The sequence below is a fragment of the Stenella coeruleoalba genome, assembly GCF_951394435.1.
Source record: "Stenella coeruleoalba genome assembly, chromosome: 7".
NCBI classification, from domain to species: Eukaryota; Metazoa; Chordata; class Mammalia; order Artiodactyla; family Delphinidae; genus Stenella; species Stenella coeruleoalba.
The window spans coordinates 32,178,337-32,198,595 of NC_137153.1; the positions used below are offsets into that span (position 1 = coordinate 32,178,337).

The 20,259-nt window shown below is 38.9% G+C and overlaps 1 long non-coding RNA gene and 2 pseudogenes across 3 annotated transcripts in view; 1 reads left to right on the plus strand and 2 right to left on the minus strand.

The window, feature by feature from the left end:
- LOC307188491 (RING finger protein 11-like) overlaps nt 1-20,259 on the minus strand; it is a 45,575-nt pseudogene that overhangs the window by 6,660 nt on the left and 18,656 nt on the right. The window lies entirely within an intron of this gene.
- LOC307188484 (centrosomal protein of 78 kDa-like) lies at nt 3,915-18,945 on the plus strand (annotated as a pseudogene). Its single transcript, XR_013831755.1, has 4 exons — nt 3,915-4,010; nt 13,605-13,675; nt 15,904-16,075; nt 16,974-18,945. The product of XR_013831755.1 is annotated as a centrosomal protein of 78 kDa-like (transcript).
- On the minus strand, nt 3,979-17,262 carry LOC307188492. Its single transcript, XR_013828955.1, has 3 exons — nt 16,912-17,262; nt 16,520-16,664; nt 3,979-4,167 (listed from the first exon to the last, which is right to left on the minus strand). It is a non-coding gene; the product is annotated as an uncharacterized lncRNA (long non-coding RNA).

Genomic DNA, 20,259 nt, shown 5'->3' on the forward strand with positions numbered 1-20,259 from the left:
GTCAGGCTTGAGTGTCTTTGCAAAGGTGCTCCCTCTGCAGTTAATGCACCTCCTCCTCCAACTCTGCATAGCCTCATCTTTCTCGATTGTACTTCAGGGTTATCATGAAGCCGTCAGACATAACTTTTAGCTTCCATAGGAACCTCTGTGCATAAAGGTTATGGTTCTTTATCTCATGTGATTGAAATTTTGAGTTTACACATGTCCCTCCTTAATGAGGCTTAATTTAAGGGCAGGAGTGGTTTCTAATCCTTAGCACAGAGCAGACGCTTTTTTTCTTTTTAGTTGTTTAACGGTGATAAAATGTATGGTTTATATCACTCATTTTACAATAATTTTGCTTTAGGTTCTGACAGAAATAAAGTTTCCGGAAGTTGTGTTCCTGCAATAAGAAATAAAGATGTGACCTTCCAGTTGTGTAAAGCTCTTAGACGCTGTGTAAGTGCGTCAGGTGCGCTAAGGAACCTGGAACTAAGTGGGCTAGTTGTGAGAGAAAGAGACGTAACTATGTTAACAAAGGTAAGCCTTCATTGTGTCCTGCCAACATTTGATAGTTGCTTTTGGGGCAAACTAAAGGGGTAAAATTTTAAACTGTTCCTCCCCATTAAAGGGATTGAATAAATCGGCCACTTTGGGGCACCTGTGTCTTGCGAATTGTCCAATTGGAGATGGAGGTTTAGAAAGTGAGTTTCAGTCTTGTTTAAGTCTCTTCCCATCAGACTGGTCTCATGATTTCCTACACACCACGTTACTTCCTGTCTACCTTTTCTTGGTGTTGTTCATGCCTGGATTGTCTCCTATACCTGCTCAAACCTTGGTCCATTCTCATTTGTACCATGGAAGTTTGTCATGCTGGATACTGTCAGAATTAATCTTACTTAAGTCTGTGTTAAGCCATAAACCACATGTTTTGTATATTTTCTGTTTTTTGTGTTTGTTTATATTTTTATGGTTTCTCTTCAAGAAATATGGGAAGGGAAATAGCAAGATATAAAGAGCAAAAAAGTCATCATGATCTTTAAATTGTTAGAACATGTATCTGCAATCATAATTATACTGCACTGTGGTATGTGTTAAAATAGGAAATATATGTAACGTCCCGTAGGAGCAGCAAATTCAATGGTGTTGGTGAGGGTGTGTCATGGAAGTAATCACAAAGCAGGTGACTCTTGATTGGGGTCCTGAAACATTAGTGTGTGTTCCCTGTGTCCAGTAGTGGTCTGGAGGGGTCAGGAAGCCTGCCTTTCAATTTGAGGGAACAGAGGGTTTGAGGTCCTCTCTCTTCTATTGCTCTAGTATACTGCATAGCAGCTAATAAAATACTGGGTTTATAGTTGACATTTAAGTCGCTGATTGATCATCAAGATTGGCATGTATCATTGGAAATGAAAAATCAGAAGAGTCTTAGGCTTTTTAGGTTTTTCTTTTTTTCCCCTTTGTCTCAAATGTATGTAGTACTTTACTGAGTGGTTGGGAATAAAGTTTGCAGTATTCAGTGTATTCAGTTTTAGTACCGAAATAGAATTAAAGTGTTGCTGTAAACTGGAATAACACTTCGTTACTGACAAGTTTTAGAATGCATCAGTTCATCAATTACCTGTTTGGGAAGATTGCAGTTAATGATTTTAAGAATGTGGCTATAAACCTCCAATTGACTCAAGAAAAGCAAATAAATCAAGATTGACAAATGTATAGGCTCTTCATCTTATTGTGTGTGTGGGTTTTTATTTTCCTTTTAGTTATTTGTCAAGGTATAAAGAACTCTATCACTCTTAAGACAGTAAACTTCACGGGGTATAATCTGACATGGCAGGGAACAGATCACATGGCCTAGATCTTAAAGGTGATTTTATGTTTAAACTTTCATGAAAACATGTGATTGGAGCACATTAACATATTGATACAGATGGCAGTTAAATTTGTCTTTTAATACATGTGAGTGCATCTTTTGTTTTGTTGAAAGAATCTGACCAAATGGTAATGTGAATTGCTGTTGGCATAAAGTATAGTGTTGAATCCCCAGTCTTTGCATTTGAGTTTAACAACTCTGTGGTTTTCTGTCTTCTTCCTGAGACACTTAATCTCAGGTCCATCCTCGTCACACAGAGTGGTAAATTAGAGAACGATTAATATCACCATTTACAGAAGTGAGACTGAAATCTCAACCATACTGAACATAGGAACTGAAGGGGCCTCTCAGCAGTTCAGAGAGTTATTACCAAGCCAGTCAGCTGAATTCTGTTCAGTTTTCTCCATAGCAGAGCCTTCCAGGTCCTTCTTTTGAGCTTATTTATTTTTATACACAATTCTGTGTGGATACTGTACATAATACCAAATAGTATTAACTGGGTTTAACTGGTGATGTATTTACATCAATATCTAGCTTCGTTTTGTTGATATCTTTTTTAGGGGCTTTCCATTCATCAAAGCTCGTGATGTATGTAATCAGTTGCTGGTGTGTAGCTATATTTATGATATATAGGGCTTGAATTGGGAAAGGTGGATGGTCATTCTTCTTGCTTTTTAAACTGACAGAGCCTTACAAGAAGCACTTCCCTCTCTGAAATAAATCCATGTAAAACATGTTTGTTCGCTCTCCCAATGCAACTGTGTAGTTGTGTGGATTTGGCACACGACTGGCAGCCTTGTGGTTGTCTGTAAACAAGAAAGCCTGTTCTCCAGTCTGCAAATCAGCTGTTAGCCAGTAAAATGAACTTTACTGCCATTTCTGACCCCTCACATGGAGCTGTCATACTCAAGAATGTTCATATGTTTTCAAGAAACGTTGTTTATGGGCTATATGTACAAATTCCTGATCTGAAAGCCAATATAAAGCAACATCTCCCAAACCTCTGCTGTCTCACCAAGGCCACACACATTCCCTCGCTTCTGGCCTCATGGCAAGCTAATACTGTCAGTATCAGATTCTCCTTCCCAGTGGTTCTGGGAGACTGCATAGTTGCTCTGTGAGAGGCACCTCTGCTGAGGTTGAGAGAAGAGCATCTTGGGTGTCAGTCCTGCCCTTGCATGCCCAGAGAGAAGGATGTGCGCCTTGTTCTCCTGTTGGGATTTTCCTATGCTGCAGGTTTGCAGCTTGTTGTCAAAATGATGTCCTAGTGACTTGTCTTCTGCATAGTTACATAATCCCAGCACACTTCTTTATGATCTGTAGACTTTTATGGGGTTGTGGCCAGGTCAGGTTTTAAATGTTTGGAAATGTCCAATTGAATAACATTGCAGTGACAGTGAAGCTTGACAGGAGAATTGTATTACTGTTACCCTAGTTTTGGCTTAAGGGTGATGAGAAGAGGAAATTTTTGATGGTCAGTTTTAGTTATGTATGTGTATGTTATTTACTTTTTTAAATTCTAACATCTGTTTTATACACAGCTTAGATATGTTGACTTTCTGATTATTCTTCTGATTCTTTATCAGTCCCTTTACTGATGTATTTTCCTCTGAAAAACTACATTTTCTTCCAGACTGTTTTTGTCTGATAGCGAAAAATAAATTTTTCATTTGCAGTCTAAAGTTGATCTGAGAAAAAATGGTTACCTTGGATCTTCCCTTGGCTTCTGTGAAAGAAACTTAATAAAATAATATGGGCAATTCCCATTACTAATCCTAACCATGTACAACAGAGGTCTGTACAGTAACATAGCAAAAATAAGTTACTGTACTTTTAATTAGTCATTGCCTGTTTTAGACTAAGGAGCAGTGAGAGACGTTTATAAATAATGATACCTCAGATCACTTTTGTTAAATGTCCTCTAATATTTGCATATTTGGTATCTGGCTTGTGTTGTCTTTTATACAATCTTGTCTTCTTTCTTTGCACTATAGTTTAACAACTCTGTGGTTTCCTATCTTCTTCTTGTGACACTCAGGTCCATGAGAATTTCCTGTGACTGAGACTCTACTGAAATTGAAGAGGTCGATGATTCCTCAGAAAGTGTTCAGGAAGAGCCAGAGAAAATCCATTTGAAACAAGAAGCATTGCCGGTACAAAGGTATCACTTTAAAGCTATAGAGAAGATTATTTTTCAAACGGAAGCCTGATTGCAGCACTGCACAGCTTGTGTGAGGGTTCTGTTTTCTACTCCCATCTGCATTGTATCCCCTTGAATGGTTAACCTTAGACCAAGGTGAATGGTGGACATTTGAACTCTAAGAAATAAAAATCAAAACATGTCGTTAGTAATATATTTTCCTTTCCTTAGAACCTTAGTATATTAGATTTAGGGAGAACCTTAGTGATCATAAGATAAAGAAATTGAGTTCTGAATGAATATAATCAGCTGATTCAATGCTCTTGTTTTACAGATGAGAAAATTGACAGTTCTAGTTGAACTCTCTTTTTACAAGAGGAAAATATGGCCTCATTTTAAATAAAAGTAAAGTTGAAAAAAGTTTTGATGTCGATATTCTCCTTTCCTAAAATAAAAAATATCAAGAAGCTACATTCTATTACCAAATAAACCTGACCTCTATTGTCATTCCATACTTTTGTTTGTATGGACAGAAAAGAAAAATTGATTTTCATAAGAAATTTTTGCACCTAAAATATAATATATTTATTTTATTTCAACTTTAATGAAGAGCTGAACATTTCTAGTAAATAAAGGAACACCATTTGGGGGGGACCTTGTCTTTGTGCTACAAAGTCCCATGTTTAATTTTTAAAAATTATTTAATATGATTTTCTTTTCGTATGAAACTTGACCAGTTTCAGAACTAATTATCCCATTATTGTAGGACTATGGGAATTAACTCTTTGATTTTCAAAAGAGAAAGTTAGATTTTTATTTTTTAATTAAAATTAATGATAATATAGAGAAATTTTAAGAAAAAAACTTAGAAAATTATGAAATGTTAGAGTAGGAGAAATCTATAGTTCATGTAGTGTTACCCTCTTTCATTTTATAAATGAGCACCTACAATTTGTAGCACGTAAGTGGTTTATTAGTAAATGGCAGAGTACGACAAGACCCTAGAGCATCTAACCCGCATTCCTTGTCATTTTAGATGTGTTGTATTCATTTCCTTCATGAGTAGACCAGGAGATTGTATTTCTAATAGTAATGATAGACACTGGGGAGGACCAAGAAGTTTACACACTGGGACCACAGAATAGCAGATTCAGAATGCACTGAGAACCCTTTCAGCTCTTCTCCATTTTGACAAGACACTACAAGGATGGTATCAAAGTGTTTAAGTATATAAGCCCACAACAATCAAGGGATTTCAACATAGTTTTGAAAGACGGAAGACAAGTGGAAGAGTGTGAAACTGAGGCAGTAGGACAGAGGAAAAGCATCACCTACAATATGCACAGGGACCACCTGCAACTGAGGAGGATTCTGACCCCACCTGCAGAAGTAGCCCCATGCTCAGATGCGCATGTAGGAGAGAGGGTGGAGTTAGTTAAAAGTGTGACTGAAATAGGGGAGCTCATTGAAGGGTTGTGTTTGGAGGAGTGGACTCCCAGCCCCGCCCTCACTCTCCTGAAATGAGATGATTTCATTTTGAAAACAGTGAAACTGGCGAGAACTAGGGCAGCTAGTATGAGTTTTTACACCCTAGAAAATTGTGTTTGGGGGAGATCCTATTACAGTTACTCCCCGCTTCTTCCTGCATAAGAAAACCAATCAATCGTTGACTTCAGGGAGCTTTCTGCGCTCATTCTTAAATAGAAAATAACTGTCATTTGCCTGATAGTTGAGTAAAGCTTACAACATGAGAGAGGGGAAAAAGTGTGAAAACGTATCCTGGTAGGACCGGGGACAATTTAGGGAACAAAATAATTTAAGAAAAAACCCTAATTAGTATTCTGAGGGAAATTTAAAAAGAGCTAGCAACTATAAAATAAGGCTAGGGTGTTAATTAAAAAGAGAATGGTCAGAAAGCAAGAGAGTTCTCTTGGAAATGAAAATATGGTTGCTGAAATAACTTCAGTAGGAATCTAAAAAATTTCTCATTATATAAAAAAGAAAGACACAGTGGAAAATGTGATAGCAATATGTTAAAGAGGTTGCATCTGGGAGATGCAACATGTAACTATTAGAAACTCCAGACCCAGAAAAAAAATGGAGGGAAGCTGTCAAAGGGCAACAAAATTCCCCACAGCTTAAAGTAGACATCAGGCCTCTGATTGAAAATAGTTACTCAAGTTTTGAGCATGATGAACAAGAATAGACTCACACCTAGGCACCCTTCATTATGAAACTTTAAAATACTGAAAAAATAATTTAACATAGAATAAAATACTGACAGTATACATCCATTCCAGAGAGAAAAATACTGGTCACCTAAAAAGAAAAAGTTAAAATCTGATTTTATCATACTTGTCATCAGCACCATGGATCCCGGAAGGCATTAGAAAGATACCTCCAAAGTTTTTCAGGCACATAATTTTCACCCTAGGTGTTTGTATCCAGCCAAACTATCAGTCATAAGTGGAGGCTGAAGAAGATATTTTGTACACAAAGAAATTTGAAAATTTGACCTCCTGTGCTACACCTTAAGCTATTTATAGAAATAACCCAGCAAAATGAGGCAATAAACCAAGAAGGAAGGTAATAGGGGATTCAGTGCAGAGAGCAGCTAGTCTAGATTGGAGAGGCTTCTATTGATTGTGTGATTGAGAGCTTAGAAACACCTTGAGGCATATCATACTTACTAGGTATTAGGCACTGTTGGAAGGGAGGAGGGAGAGGAAGAGGAGAAGGAACTTGAACTCCAGAGGACAAAAGGCTATACTGACATAAACCTGAAGCAAACTAAGCTATGGTTGATTTTTAACCTACTATTGGTGAGGAAGAGAAGAATCCACTTAGACTTGACACTATAGATGTCCCCCTTTTCAGCAACACACGGGGGTAATGACCACCTATCTAATTTGTTGTCCAAACCAGAACTTGTCCAAACTCCTTACACTTCAATAGTGTAAGGAGGCGCTCTAATGCTGTAACATCAGGACAACAGGTATAAACTGGAACAGCCCAAGGCGGCTTGGGGTATGTGGTCACCCTGCACAAGGGCAGTGACACTGACACAGTATGGAACGAGGTGTAGTCTATACACAGAGACAGTACATCTGCAGTGGGCAATATTAATTTCATTGTAATAATGGCAATACTGTCTTGGTTTGCAGCTTTTATTGTCAACTTGCATGTAATAACAAATAACTAACCTAAACTATACTTAGTATGTATTTGCATTAACTTGGTATGTACTGAAATGTACTAGTATGTACTTAGTATATATTAGGCTCTAAGTGTTTTTGCATATATTAACTCATTTAATCCTCTGAATAGCCTTATGAGGTTGGTGCTAATATCATTCCCACTTTTGTGAAAAGGAAGCTAAGACAGGGTAGGAACTTGCCCAGGCTGTACCTAATTTAGGGTTGGATCGAGGTTTTGAGTTTAGGCTCTCTACCTGTTGTCTTAAACCTTACTCCCTACTGACTCTCAAATAACAGAAGACTTAACTGCACATAGAACAGAATATAAATTTCAACTCTGACAATGTAAAAGCTAGGTCTGGAAGGTAGACAGGAGGTAGAAAAAAGGGAAGATGGTATGAATGTCCTCATTTTACAAAGCGTGACGTTGAGAGAGTTTATAGTTGATCAACAATGTAGGTTTTTAAGTATATCACTACAAGTCAAAGAGATCATGAGCAGTGGAATAACTAATGATGACATAACTTTACTGAGCAGTGTGGACATAGGAAGAGTGTAAAGGAACTAAACCCTTACTTAGTAAAATAGAAAGTGAACAGATAATGCCTCCAGCTTAGTCAGAAAATGATCATGTAAGAGTATTACGTGGAAATGGAGAAGAATTCAAAATAACAATAGTTGGACCTCCCTGGTGTCTCAGTGGTTAATAATCTGCCTGCCAAGGCAGGGGACATGGGTTCGAGCCCTAGTCCGGGAAGATCCCAAATGCCGCGGAGCAACGAAGCCTGTGCGCCACAACTACGGAGCCTGTGCTCTAGAGCCTGCGAGCCACAACTACTGAGCCCACGTGCCACAACTACTGAAGCCCGCCTGCCTAGATCCTGTGCTCCATGACAAGAGAAGCCACTGCAATGAAGAGTAGCCCCCGCTCACCGCAACTAGAGAAAGGCTGCACGCAGCAATGAAGACCCTACTCAGCCAAAAATAAATAAATAATAATAATTAAAAAATAACAGTAGTTGACGTAAACCTCATAAAAAAGGAAATCCAAACAGCCAGTAAACACAGAAAAGTGTACGACTTCATTAAGTAATAAGAGAAAAGTGAGTCAAAACCAATGAAACTACATGCCAATCAGTTTGACAAATACATAAAGTGTGGTAGTATCAGGTATTGTAGACCTGGAGTACTATGGGAATCCTCTACCCTGCTTATACTGGAGTATAAATCGACACAACTACTTTGGAAAGCATTTAGCACTCTCCATCAACTGAATGTATATAAATAGCCTGGGACCCAGCAGCCCTCACCCCTGCCCTGTGTAAATGCACCAGAATAGCCGGTACAGCAGGATTCCTGTCCATGATTTGCATTAGCACAAACTGAAAACAAACTAAATGTCCATTAAGAGTCAAAAATTAAATAAATTATGTGTATTCATACAGTGGGAAAACTATCAAGCAATAAAATTGAATGAACTAGAGCTACAGGCTGCAATGTGGATGAATTTTTTAAACCTATGTTGAGTGAAAGAAATAAGATAGAAAAGACTTCATATACTATGATCGTCTACATAAAGTTAGATGACAAAACTAAACTCTTGTTAGGGATGCATGCAGGTTAAAGGAAAGGATTGTCAAGAAATGAGGATGGTGTTTAACTGGGAAGAAGGAAGGAGATTGTGATGGGAAAAGGATATGGGGGGGTTTTGAGATGCTGACAAGTATCAATACTTTCAGATTCGAGTACTGGTTATGTAAGTATTCTCTTTGTCACACTGACCGTTTTGTTCTGTGCACTTCTCAGTACGCGTATCGTATTTTACAATTAAAAACCTGAGTAAAGAATCGGTCGCTTCTTGAGTGCTGGATGTGGGAGTGGGATGAGACTATTTCATTTTAAGCCCTTCACTACTGTTTGCATTCACATGTTATTCATTCAGCATTAATTGAACATATGCTGCGTACCATGCACTCTTCTAATTTTATATGTGTTTTAACTCATGTAATCCTCACAAGAGCTCTGTGATACGGGAGCTTATCTCCATTTTATAGATGAGGAAGTTGAGGCCTAGAGTTATAGAACTTGTCCAAGGTTATATAGCTAATGGGTAGTGCCAGGCCCATTTGCCTCAGAGAATCTGAATTTTTACAATATAATCTAAAAGAGAAATTTAATTGCTAATTATAAGAAAAAACATTGCCATTAAAGAAGATGACAAGTTTTCATCTATCCAGTTAGAGAAAAACACACAGTCTGTCTTTCACACACATACATCTTGTATTGGCAGGGATTTTCCTTATTAAGCAATTATTTATTGACCGCCTACGTTGTGCTAGGCACAGGTGCTGGGGATAAACACTTAATAAAATACACCCCCTATCTTCAAATAACTTGCACTCTACGTGAGGAAATAAGCCAACAGTTGTAGTAGAAGTTATATACCAAGTGATACATCGCTGATGGCAGTATAAAAACTCAGAAATCTTTTTTTCTTAATAGTAATCTTTTATTTATTTATTTTTATATTTATTTTTGGCTGTGTTGGGTCTTCGTTTCTGTGCGAGGGCTTTCTCTAGTTGCGGCGAGCAGGGGCCACTCTTCATCGCAGTGCGTAGGGCTCTTCACTACCGCGGCCTCTCTTGTTGCGGAGCACAGGCTCCAGACGCACAGGCTCAGTAGTTGTGGCTCACGCGCTTAGCTGCTCCGCAGCATGTGGGATCTTCCCAGACCAGGGCTTGAACCCGCATCCCCTGCATTGGCAGGCAGATTTTCAACCACTGCGCCACCAGGGCAGCCCCAAAATCTCAGAAATCTTTTAGAAAGAAGTTTGGAGATAGGTACCTCAGAGCCTTAAAAATGTTCATTTGCTTTGACCTCAAACTCATTTTTATGGATTTCTTGCAAGAACGTTATTCTCAATACAGAAAAAAGCTTTCATGCGTAAAAACGGTTATTTTGTCTTATAATATTGAAAAGTTGGAAAGAATTTAAATGTGTAAAGTGGTTAACCAGTAAACCCACTCAGTGGAATATTCTGTAGCCCACACAAAAAAATCTAGGTTATGAATCCCCTGATTATATGAGAAATGATTGATTTCAATGTTAAATGGAGAAAAGGTGAACCTAAAATTTAATATCCAATATGATGGGAGCTTTGTCCCAGAAAAATCACCCTAGCCAGTGTACAGAAGGGAGGAAGGGAGAGCAGATGACAGGAAGGAAAATTATTCCAAAGCCTTATCATTAGTCTTACCTAAGTAATAGAATATCAAGCAATTTTACTTTCTAACTTTTTTGCTTCCATATTTCCATGTAAGGGGCATGAATTACTAATACTTTGTGGGAGGAGGGTACACTTTTTCACAAAAATTTAACACTGTGTTCTAATTCCCTCCACTAGAGGGAGAAACTATTTCATGTAATTGCACTTTGATGTGCTATTAGAACCAGTCAGAAAGTTTTACTCTACTTTCCTGTGGTGAGGGTTTTTTTGTTTGTTTGCTTATTTGTTTAGAAATTCTTTGGAATCGGTTTTAGAAGATTTATTAAACCATTATATTGAAAGTAGAGGAATTTTGCAATTTTCCCCCCTTTTTCCCCATTGAAAACTTGGCTGGCTTTAGTCATGAAACATTAAAGAATTTGAAGTTCTTAGACTGTCAGTTTTTTAAACATGATCTGAATATAAAAATATATGTTCATTGAGTAAATTTTTGAAAACAATGGACAACTCATTGAAGGAAATAAAAGCCACCTCTGCATGTACACACACCTAATCTGCTCTTTTGTCTGAAAAATGTATGAAAAATATTTTGTCTTATCACTAAATACTCTTCTGCATCAGAGAATTTGATTAAGCTTATGCACCATCTCCCAGGAAAAACGCAGAGATATATTTTGAATGTAGAACTCCTGAAGCCCATTCATTAACTCTGGTTGAGACCTGTTGTCATTATTTTCTTAGTGGCTTCATAGTACATTCCTTCATATGGTGAGCTGTTTTTGTTTAAACCAATCCTAATTTGGAGGCTCTTAGCTTTCTTCTAGGGTTTGGGTATAAACAATCTTATGACATCATGTTGGTAGATAAATCTTTGCCCACATCTTTGATTTCCTTAGGGTAAACCCCTGATGTAGGATTGTTGTTAGGTACCAAAAGCTACTCTCCAGAAAGTCATACCAGCTCCTCTCCCAATGATGGCATATAATAGAGTTCCTCATTCTTTAAGTGATTGTTCAAAGCAGCTAAAATGTATAAATATACCTTACTGTTTTCATAAGTGTAGGTATTCTGATTGTTTATCGCTGCATAGGAGACCACCCTGAAACAGTGGCGTAAAACAATGAAAATCGTTTATTTTGTTCACGAACCTGGAAGTTGAGTAGAATATTAATTCTTTTACTGCACTCTTACTGACTGAAAACAATACCTATTTGACTAGCTCACAGTTCTGTAGGTCAGAAGTCCAGGCACAGCGTGACTGCGTTTCCTGCTCAGATACACACTGGAACATGTGGGTTCCCTCCCAAGAGTGTTAAAGCATGTGAAATTTAAGTGTAAGACACTGAGCCCCAAATGTTGGATGTTCACCATAGTTTGTGTGGGTCACAGAGCTGAAATCAAGATGTCAGTCAGGCTGTGTTAGCATCCAGAGGCTCTGGGAAAGAATGCCTCCAGTCTTCTTCGGCTTGTTGGCATAATTCAGATTCTGCAGTTGCAGGACAGAGGTCCCCATTTCCTTGCTGGCTGTCAGTCGGGGGACAGTCTCAGGTCCTAGAGGCCTCTCGCTTGCCTTCCCTGCCGCAGCATTGGACTTATTCAGAGCCAGCAATGGAGAGTCTCCCTCTTGTCCCTTTTGAACTTCAATTCAGGAAGAGTTCAGGTCCTTTTCATAGGGTGCCTGAGTAGGTCACATCCACCTAGAATAATCTCCCTATCTTAAAAAATCAACTGATTTTGAACCTTAATTCCATCTGCAAAATGATTTTGAACCTTAATTCCATCTGCAAAATCCCTTCATTACAGCACCTAGATTTAGAGTTTGATTGGATAAGTGGAAGGTTTGTGTACTTCAGTAAGTAGGAATCTTGGGGGCTCTGTTAGAATTCTGCCTATTGCAAGCAGTGTCCCCACTTCAAGGAGCGAAGTGTCTTAGTTCCTGAAACTCCTAAGGGAGTTTATCAGTGTTCATTTTATTTCAGTGCCCTTTGGTGAATGGGAAGACTACCACCTCTGTGAACAGGAATGGCACCCAGCTTCCTGAGTCCACAGTGTGGCTCTGCTACTTAGTGGTGTGACCTTGGCTGTGCTGCTCTACTTATTCTACTTCTCTGCCTCTTGTTTCCCTCATCTGGAAAATAGGGCTTCCCTGGTGGTGCAGTGGTTGAGAGTCCGCCTGTCGATGCAGGGGACACGGGTTCGCGCCCCGGTCCGGGAGGATCCCACATGCCGCGGAGCGGCTAGGCCCAAGAGCCTTGGCCGCTGAGCCTGCTTGTCCGGAGCCTGTGCTCCGCAATGGGAGAGGCCACAACAGTGAGAGGCCCGCGTAACGCAAAAAAACAAAAACAAAAACATGGAGTTAGTGATCGTTCTTTCCTCGTAGGGTTTTTTGTTTTACACATTTATTTTATTTATTTATTTTTGGCTGCGTTAGTTCTTCGTTGCTGCTCGCGGGCTTTCTCCAGTTGCGTCGAGCGGGGGGCTACTCTTCGTTGCAGTGTGGTGGCGTCTCTTATTGCAGAGCACAGGCTCTAGGCGTGCAGGCTTCAGTAGTTGTGGCACGTGGGTTCTAGAGCGTAGGCTCAGTAGTCGTGGTGCACGGGCTTAGCTGCTCCATGGCATGTGGGTTCTTCCCGGACTAGGGCTCGAACCCGTGTCCCCTGCACTGGCAGGTGGATTCTTAACCACTGTGCCAGCAGGAAAGCCCCCTTTTAGGGTTTTGATGATTAGATTATTTCATACCCAGGGAACTCCAGGAACAGTGCTTGACTGTGAATTGCTTTAAAAGTGATTACTTTTTAAAAACATGCTTTTGAATCTGCAATTAGGCAATTCAGGTGTGTTAAGCATGTTCATTAATAGGACTTCCTGCTGTAAAGAGAGCCACAAATAAAAACAGAATTTTTCTTTCTTGGTCTTAACTTCTTATTTCTGACTTACTATGTTATATGCATATGCCTTTTATGGTGGGCTGCCACAAATTTATGTTGGGAAGAGTGGAATTTAAATAAATCTTACCTATGCTAATTTGATAGATTTTGATAATTCATTTCACTAGCATGGTATGATATTACCAGTAGCAGACTAAAATCTGAGTTCACTTCTGGCTCTGCCCCTAAATCCTGATGAGACCAATAGCTGGAAAGGCTTTGGGTTATTATACTATGAATTAGTTATAATATTGACTCTGTTTAGGAAAACCTGGAGGAGTGACTAAAGCAGTTAAAGGAGGAAAGAGTAATAAGACTGAAGGCTGATAAACGAGTCAGTGAGGTAAACAAGTTTCTTCTTCTGCTTTAGAGAGTGTTTTGGTTTTATTTTGATTTGATTTTAAGCCATATACACATAATTGGTAAGCTTTAAAACTGTAATATGTTGCAAATTGGTTGTGTAATATGGACTTTTGCATTTACTGGTATTTAGTGATCATATGATCTATATTCTGGAAAGCATGTTTTTAAAAATGTGAAAATCTGGTTTTGTTATGTGTGTGTGTGTGTGTGTGTGTGTGTGTGCGTGCATGCTTTTATATGACATTAGCTTATTTCCTGTTCATGATTCTTTGATTCAAAAAGGCACTTTTTGTGCATATACTGTATATACAGTAACATAAAATACACGACGAGACTCTCCTGGCAATGAATTAGGAAAGTGAATCATTTAAATAAATTTAAGATATTGGAAAACTTCTGAGAATGCAATGAAAGATAAAAATATATACTATGATAATTACATTAGGGAATGTGCATGAAAGCAGGGCATAATCTAAAAAGTTCTATCTAAATATAATTTATCACAGGGTGAGTGTAGGGAGGAATTTTTGAAAGTGCATCCATTGGATTGGCGGACACTCATTCAATAAATGTTTAGCACCTGCTCATGTAAGGCACAAGGGGCATCATGAACATTAATGGCCTTTCTGAGAAATACTAGAGTTGAGCTTACAGGGGGTTTTAAGTGCATAGATGATGAGCGGAAGGGGAAGAGTGCACAGGGGGAATATTTTCAAGAAGCCAAAGAAAATATTGGTGATTGTACATTTAATAAATTGGGTTGGGTATGATTTAGGACTTTTAAACGTAAGCATTAGATATTTTGCTCACTAAAGTTAATTCTTAACATTCAGCAGAGTTGTAATATATTTTATTCAAATCAGATTCTATATTTCATTTTCTAATTTAAGAGAAACTTAAAGCAGGTAATTTTCTAACGTGGAATGAGGCTCCATTATGAATTGAACTAGTTAGAAATGTGATCTTTTGTGAAAAATCATTAATAAAACAATAACTTTGGTTTATTTATATACCACCTAAGTGTTTATATAGGAAACTTTGTTGGGTGCCTGTGGGTTTTGGTTACTGTGTGATATGGTCTCTGTCTTTACTGGTGGAAAGTTAGGTTAATTACAAATTAATTACATTTTGAGTGTTTTAGTTTTGTTCCTTGGAAATAGGCAAGACTACTTCTGACGACAATAAGAAAAAATCATGTCAGACATTTTTAGCCTTCTTTTATAGCTGGAACATGAAAATGCCCAATTAAGAAATATGAATTTCTCTTTGTCTGAAACCCTTCATGCCCACTCATTGACAAGCTTGATCCTGGGTGATGCAGGTGTTTTGGGCAGCATTGAGAATTCTTTTCAGAAGTTCCAGGCTTTCTTGGATGTCCTTAAAGATGCTGGGTTAGTTCATTTCTCTTCATGGCCGTTCTTCTCTTTGCGACTATAATGGTAGTTTGCTGAGGAACTGGAGCAATTTTCATCACTTCCGTGGCCATATTTAGTGTAATAATAGGTAATATAGTTGACTTTTTAAAATGAGGAATTAAATTTGTTAAGAAATGCAAATAGGGAAGCCTGCTTTGGTAGAGTGGGGAGCTCATTATAAAAGAGTAACCTGTAGATAATTAGTAGGTGTAGGTTTTTGTAAAGACTAAATTGAAGGCAGTTTTCATTGAAAATATTCGGGAATGCATAAGAATTTTCCTATCTTTCACTTATTTTGCTTGTTTGATAAGTCTGAATTAAAGTTATTTTTGCCTTAGACGTAAAAATTATTATTAATCTGCAGGGGAGATATAGGTCAGTGGTTCTCAACTGGGAGCAATTTTGCTGGAAGAGGGAAGTGGAGATGGATAGTTGATGGAGTGGTGTTTTGTCAGTGAATGAATTGGTGTTGGTGTTGGGAAGGAAGGAACAAACACATTCTTGGAAACTGGAGGAAAGGTGGTAAAGAAGTGTGGGAATAGAGGTGTGACAGGCAGTGGACGAAATGCATGGTACATGTTGAAGCTCCTAGTGAGACAGTGGGATGTGTCTTAGAGGATGAATCTGGAAAGGGCTGAGATTTTGGGGGAGAGAGAGGCTTGTCTGGAGTAGGATGTTGGCTTTTAAGAGTTTTAGAAGTATTTCATGATTGTAGGTCTGGGGAAATCTAAACTGCTCTTATGTGATTATAATAACCTTTGTCTTTTCTCCTTTTCTCCTCTGGTCCAGGCTTGGGCAGCTGGCCACAATGGCTGGTACAGATCAGTCAGATTTTCATTTACTAGGTCGTCCCCAGATGAATTCTACTGTTAGTAGTCCATGTAAAGAAGAAAAGGGACTTGAAGAAGAAAAATCAGAATCAAAACAGGGTGCCCCAGGACAAATGAAAAATATCCAAGTAAGTGGACAGAACAGCACTTAATGATTCTAAGAGTGATTAGCAAAAAGGAAATGACCAAGTCAGGGAGAAAACAATAATGATCAATCTCTAATAGTTCACATGCTCAGGAGCTAGAAGACTCTGGAATCCTTTCCAAATCTGAGATTAGTAAATGTTTGCCCATTTCATGATACTGTATTGTTGTAAATAAGGAGACTGGAAGTTCTTTCGAAAATTTATGAGTTAAAGCAAACTATCCCTAATGAAGAAAGAAAACATTAGAGAAAATATTCCAGATTTTAAATTATATAAATGTCTATTCTATTCATATTTTATTTAGGTTTCTATTTGTATGCAGTCAGCTTACAATGAAGGAACACTAATGAAGGTACACATACTGATATAATTTTTAAAATAAGTAATCCAGACATAGCTAATAGGTAACATATTACAGTGACTCACCTGGTTATGGGAATGGGAGGGGAAAACCTGTCAGCTTTTCCTCTAGCCTTACTTGGAGCCCCCATCAACCAATCTCAGACTGGTCTTGGGAACTGACAGCTTGAGAACACAGTCTGGTCACAAACTATATACTGTTTGCATGTGCCTGGAGGATAGAAGAGAAATTAATTATCTTACAGAATAGGGTTTTATTTTTAGTGAGGGAAAGGAAATGGGTAATAACTACCCCAGTCACCAAAGTCTGAAAATGTAGCGGACATACCCTTGCATATAGCTAGGTTAAGCTGAGATCACTTGGCAAGATATAATTAGAAAAAAACTGGCTCTGAAATCTGAATATTGACTGTGTTAATAATAAGATCACAGAGTAACACTGAAGTTTTGAACTCTACTTTTTAATGGTTGGCTTTGTTCATCACTGAATTTTTGTCTTGTCTTTTGTTTTTCCATCCAGTTTCAGAAAATTACAGGTGATGCTAGGATTCCTTTGCCTCTCGACTCCTTCCATGTCCCAGTGTCTACTCAGGAGGCCTTAGAAACTTCCAAAGACAACCTGGGGGTCCCAGTCACAGAGCAGCGGCAGGAGTCTTTTGAAGATTTCATTGCTAGAACATGTTCTCCCTTCAGCAGACATCATTTCTGGAACTGGAAGTCAAAGAAAAGAAGAGGAATTATCTAGAAATAGCAGGTCTTCTTCAGAGAAAATGAGCAAAGCAGGTGAATATACCAAAAAATACTCTGCTAGGAAACAACCTGGGAAGGACCTGCATTCCTGCTCTGACTCACCTATAAAGCGGAAAAGCAAAGGAATTGGGCAAAATAATTCTTTGGTTAATAAACCAATTAAAAGTGAGTCTTCGAAAAAACATTTCTGTTAAGAAAGAGAGTAGAATAGTGACTTTCATCAAAGACAACTAAAAGTAAACTCAATCTACTAGAACATTCTGAAAGTGATACTCCTGGATGTGACTGTGAATTTCAAGAAAGCATCCATACTCTATCACGCCTAACATAGGTCTAAATCTTTTAAAATTATGTTTTTGCCTTCAAATTTTAATAAATTACTTATGTTTTTATTATAGCATATGGTGGTTTCAGTTACTTGACTGGAAGCCATTAGAGAAAGATTTATCTATACTTTTTAATTATAATGGAAGTTTTGGTGTACTTTTCCTTGTGACACTTTGCACCATTCATTCAGCTAGTGTTTACTGAGGGCTTCATATGTACAGTACTTTTCTGGGTGCTATTGCTTTCAGCAGTGAACAAAATAAAGCCTTTACTCTCCTGGAACTAGCACTCTGTGTTGGGAGAAAACATAAACAACAAAGCAGGGTAAGGGTTAAAAAGAGATGGGAATAATAAATGGAATAGTTTTACCATTTGGTTAAATGTCAAACTATTATAAATCACATGGCCAGAAGCCATTGAGGTATTTTAATTCACAATAACCAGAGAGCCTCAAACATTTACCAAGGCACTTAACCGTGTTTATGGATTACAGCAACGCTCTGAGGTAAGGAACTGTTACCATCCCCGTTTATAGATGAGGAGTCTGAAGAGATATTATGTGAGTTGCCCAGAATTACACAGCTGTAAGTAAGTGGGAAGCTGCGATGTGACCCGAACACATGCTCTTTTTTTTTTTTTTAATGTATGGACTTTATTATGTTTCATTTGTTTCTGATTTATGTGAATTTTTTCTTTAAAGATGTTTTTTGATGTCGACCATTTTTAAAGTGTTTATTGCATTTGTTACAGTATTGCTTCTGTTTTATATTTTGGTTTTTTGGCCGCAAGGCATGTGGGATCTTAGCTCCCCCACCAGGGATCGAACCCTCACCCCCTCCATTGGAAGGTGAAGTCTTAACCAGTGGACCACCAGGGAAGTCCCCCTTATGTGACTATTTTTATGGCAATTTTTAAAATTTTATTTTTTTATTGACGTATAGTTGAATTACAGTGTTGTGTTCATTACTGCTGTATAGGAAAGTGACTCAGTTACACATTTATATACACTCTTTTTCATATTCTTTTCCATTACGGTTTATCACAGGATACATAGTTCCCTGTGCTCTACAGTAGGACCTTTTTGGTTTTTTTAAAATACATCCACCTTTTTTAAAATAAATTATTAATTTTTGGCTGCGTTGGGCCTTCGTTGCTGCATGCAGGCTTTCTCTAGTTGCGGTGCGCAGGCTTCTCATTGTGGTGGCTTTTCTTGTTGCAGAGCACGGGCTCTAGGTGCATGGACTTAAGTAGTTGTGGCATCGGGCTTAGTTGCTCTCTGGCATGTGGGATCTTCCCGGACCAGGGCTCGAACCCGTGTCCCTGCATTGGCAGGCGTATTCTTAACCACTGCGCCACCAGAGAAGTCCCATGTAGGACCTTTTTGTTTATCCATCCTGTATATACACCAGTTTGCATCTGCTAATCCCAAACTCCCAATCCAATCCTCTCCCACTCCCTCCCTCTTGGTAACCACCAGTCTATTCTCTCTGTCCTTGGTTATGTTTCTGTTTCACAGATAGGCAGAACCCAAGCTCTTAATTACTTTGTTATCCTGTTTCCTTGTTAAGAAGAGAAGAAGGGTTTAAGGAAGGGACTGAGAGAGAAGGCAGTGAGCACTAGAAGTGCAAAACAGTGGGGCTGTCAGAAAGCACACCTGTCTCCTTCCCCCATCGTGAGGAGAATTTTTAAACGGCAGAGTATGTAAGAGTATGTGATGACACATCTCTGGATTAAATTATGTCTCCCTGGTAAAACATGTACGGATGAGTCTTTAGTTCATTCAGACTGAAAGGTGAGAGCAGAGAACAGCTGGAGTGTCAGATTTCTTCTAGAAGTTCCTGCCTGATTGTTACTAAGAGGGCTACTACAGTACTAGTTAGTGCATTCGTCATGGATTAGGTGTTAGAGGAGTGAAACAATGAGCAAGATGTAGCGTTGGCCCTTTAGCAGTGGAGTGAGAGGGGAAGACACACAGCAGATGTCTCATCCTGCACATGACATGCTGTGATGGGCATATTCAGGGCGTTTGGTCAGTGTTTGTGGAAGAAGAGGGGGAGCTGTGAGGCAAAGAAAAGTTATCGAAAGAGGCAGTCGCTAAGCTAAGTCTTAAAGGACTCGTGAAAAACTGGTGAGTCAGCCGGTGAAGGGAAAGGACACTAAAGGCAGAGAGGATAGCGGAAGTCCAGAGCCATGAGTGTGCGAGGGCTGTGTTACGGAGCCACAGGCACAGGCTCTGCAGGATCAGTGCAGTGTCACCAGGCAGTGGCAAGTGCCCCTAAAGGAGACCGCGAGGAGGAGGAGAGCGGGTCTTAACCACCCATGTGTGTGGAGCTGGTTTCCTCAGAAAACAGCTAAGAATGGAAAGGACAAGTTCAGGTGGTATTTTAGACCACTGACGTCAGTATGGATGAGGAATTTGAAGAAGCCTGGAGACAATTATGCCCCACTCTTCTGAGGAGCAGTGTTTTTTATTTTCAAGTGGGACTTTCACGCTGCCACCTCCTCTCCTGTCCCTACTGAAAAGTTTATAGGCCGGCAGAAGGGAGAACCTGGCTTAAGTAAAGTTAATCAGGTTTCTTTACTGTACATCTCCTCGGGGCTGCTGCAAGCTAGTGTTCATTCTGGATCGTCACAGCAGGCGCATGGTACACAGCCATCCTCAAAGCTATTTGACTCTAGTGTCCTTTTTTAACAGAAGTGTCTAACAACTGGTTCCACCAAACAGCAAT